This window comes from Microtus ochrogaster, linkage group LG2 (assembly GCF_000317375.1).
Source record: "Microtus ochrogaster isolate Prairie Vole_2 linkage group LG2, MicOch1.0, whole genome shotgun sequence".
NCBI lineage: Eukaryota > Metazoa > Chordata > Mammalia > Rodentia > Cricetidae > Microtus > Microtus ochrogaster.
In genome coordinates, this window is record NC_022028.1 from 32,575,905 (window position 1) to 32,579,316 (window position 3,412).

The 3,412-nt window shown below is 42.6% G+C and overlaps 1 pseudogene; it reads right to left on the reverse strand.

The window, feature by feature from the left end:
* Nucleotides 1-687: 687 nt before the first annotated feature.
* Nucleotides 688-1,169, reverse strand: LOC101994883 (annotated as a pseudogene).
* Nucleotides 1,170-3,412: the final 2,243 nt, after the last annotated feature.

The window sequence follows — 3,412 nt, forward strand, 5'->3', positions numbered from 1 at the left end:
GTGTCTCTTCAATTTGCACAAATATTATGTATTGGTTTAAAATGATGAAATACAATTCCTAGGATTCTTATGAACATGAAATAACAAAATACACACATTTGAGTTTTTATCCAAATATTAGGTAGCTGCTGTGGGAGTAGAGGTGAGACTTGGTCTGTATTTATTGTTCAGCTTGGACCACCATAACAAACCCAGAAGGAAATTTTTCATAGCTTTGGAGGTTTGGAAGTCTAAGAAACTGGTGTCTCCATTGTCAGGTTCTGCTGAGGACTTTTCTTCCAGGCTTACAGATGGAAGATTTCTGCATAGAGGAAGGAAGAGCATGCTTGTGTTGTGATGTCCCATTGTGGGAGGGTACCAGTCCTACACCAGGACACCACCCTCAGGACCTCATCTGAACTCAATCACCTCCCCAAAGGCCCCATCTCTGAATGCTGCCATATTGGATGTTAAGATTTCAACATACAAAAATTTTTTTAACTCAAATAGCTGACAATTTTATTTTCACATTTCATAATGTAAGTGAAAGCTGTACTTTTTCTAATCCCACTTCTCCCCTCCAAACTATTCTGTTAGGAAAGGGGAAGCCTTGCTTGTCATGCAGCTGGAAAACACCCAGGCTCAGCACCGTGATCTCCTGCTGAAACAGAACAAGAAATACAAAATCGAAAAAGAGCCATTCTGCTCTTATCTGTCTGGCTGAGTCATGCCAGGCTATGTGGGCACCATCATAGGATGAGAGGGAGATCTCATCATTGGAGGCCCGGGCATCATGGGCATATGGCCACCCATGGGAGGCCTCATTCCAGGAGCAGGTCCCATGGGCATCATCCCAGGAGGAGGAGGACCCCTCATCAGCATCATGGGAGGGCCCCCCATGTGGGGTACAGGCGTCATGCCAGGGCGAGGAGGACCTAGGAGACTGGGGGGAGGCGGGATCATGCCCTCTGCAGGAGGAGGAGGAGCAGAGGATGGAGCTGGAGATATCTGTCCGTGTTGCAGTCCAGCCATTGTTTTGTCAGTCTGGCTCTGGGCCTGCTCTTCCATCCATTTCTGGTAATAGTCTTTCACGTTCTCCTGCGCTTCCGACCACTGCCGTATGTCTTTCTCACAGACAGAGAATTATGGGTATGATACATAACACAGTAGACACAATAAAACTTAGGCATGTTGCTCCACAGGCCATTGGCTAACTGCTTCTCGAGGTACAAGTTTAATGATGCTGGTTTGGGATACAGCTCAAATCACACCAGCGGTCTCTTCATTTTTCTCTGCCTGCTTATTATCTGTAGAGTACGGCCCAAGCAATGATGTCAAATACCATGGCTCTGAGCAACAAGAGATTCTAGGTTGGGCTGGGTGCATGACTCAGTGGTGGAGAACTTGCCAGGCATGTGTGAAAACTTGGATTCCAATCTTAATATTGTCTTTTTTTTTTTCTTCTCTCTGGGACTCGCCAAGAATGTCATCTGTGTGTCTGCTTAAAACTCTGGGTCATATTTCTTACTTTCTAAACAATTGAGGTATTAATATTTGTACACAAATAGACAGTGAACTGGGGAATATTTTAAGTGGATCCCAAGAGGCTACCTCATTGGAAACAAGTGTTTGACTTGTCGCTACACATTTACTCTTTCTGTTATTAAATCAAAACTCAAGACCAACTTACCTCTAAAGTAAAAGAGTTTATTGAGTCACCTTGTTTTGACTTGTTGGCTAGTACCTCATTGTCCCCTAACCACTACAGGCTCTTGTCAATACCCTTGTCTGCCTCCCAGAACATGGCAGTAAGACCCTATTTCTGAAAACACCGCTTACTTGAATCACAAATCATGGAGAAAGCAAGCTGGTCCTCCCTTGGAAGCTTCATCGTTACCGGATGGCTTGCATGGTACTGGAAGATGCTATGCGCTCTACACAAGGAGAAAAAAAAATCATCAGACTTACCCTAGACATGACCCCCACAAACTACAATAATAAAGATGTGTATTGATGCAATAATGGCATGAGTGAGCCAGGTGGTGGTGGCACAAGCCTTTAATCCCAGCGCTGGGGAAGCAGAGGCAGGCAGATCTCTGTGAGTTCAAGGCCAGCCTGGTCGACAGAACAAGTTCCAGAACAGGCTCCATAGCTATTGAGAAACCTTGTCTCAAAAAAAGAAAAAAGAAAAAAGAAAAAGAAAAAATGGCATTTGTGTTATGGGAGTAACAACTTTCTGACTGCATCTAAGGCCAGCTCCATGAGATTAGAACCCATACCTGACACTGTTAGTGGTAGTAGGACTAAGGCGCTATAGCTAGATAGAGCCTAGTCTCAGGAAGAAACTAATATTATTCTGCTAATGAACATGGTATTAAGATGACTCCTAGTGACTGATTGCTATGCTCCTAGATCGGAGCATCTCTCAACCCTCACTAATGGCATTGGCCAATGTGTCATTTAACCCAGAAATGAGATGATAATGTAACTTGAAATCTATTAGAGGTCATTTGAACAGCCAAGTCAGACGTCTTCTTATCGTGAAGCCTATTGTCATGAAGAACTTCCAAGTCCCTGCATGGAGTTAGTTATTTATTTAGGTTTAAAAACAGGTCTTACACTGTAGGCCACATTGGCCTTGAAGTCTTTCTCAGGGTTTCATCTGCCTCATTCTCCCAAATAGGATTACAGGCATGACATGAAGTCCCTGCATGGAGTTAGTTATTTATTTAGGTTTAAAAAACAGGTCTTACACTGTAGGCCACATTGGCCTTGAAGTCTTTCTCAGGGTTTCATCTGCCTCATTTTCCCAAATAAGATTACAGGCATGAGCTACCATGTCCAATTTCTCTTGTCTTTAACGTTTAATCAAGATAGAGCAGGGTATACAAAGAGGAGTGAACAAGGCAGTCTCTGTAGAAATTGTACTAGGTGAGAGTCATCATTGAGGAAGATTTGTCGTTTTTTAGATGGGTGGAATCCAAAGGCTTGGCCACCTGGGATCTTGAGTTAGTTTTCACATATATTCAGACATGTGACTAGAATCACGTTGGCTTAACTTTCCTTATTTCCCTCCCGTCCATCCTCTGGCTCTTGAAATTAAACTTAGGAAGTCTCAGAAACAGTCTCTCATGACTATGGTTGATACAAACACCACCACCACCACTTATAGAAAGTTCTATTTGCTCTTTAGACATGGACTGTATTTGTGAGAAGGGAAATAGCTGAGATGCCATATCTGTGTTTGTAAAAATGGTTGTTTTCTCTTACGTTTGTGTCAGAAATTCTCTTTAATATATTTACATGACTTGGCTCCCTCAGGCTACTTCCTTGAACTGCCTGGCTCTCAGTTTCTTAGCCATAAACTATTATAACACTCACTATTACATCACGCAAATTATTTAATTTAATTTAGCTTTTAAAAATCTGTGTA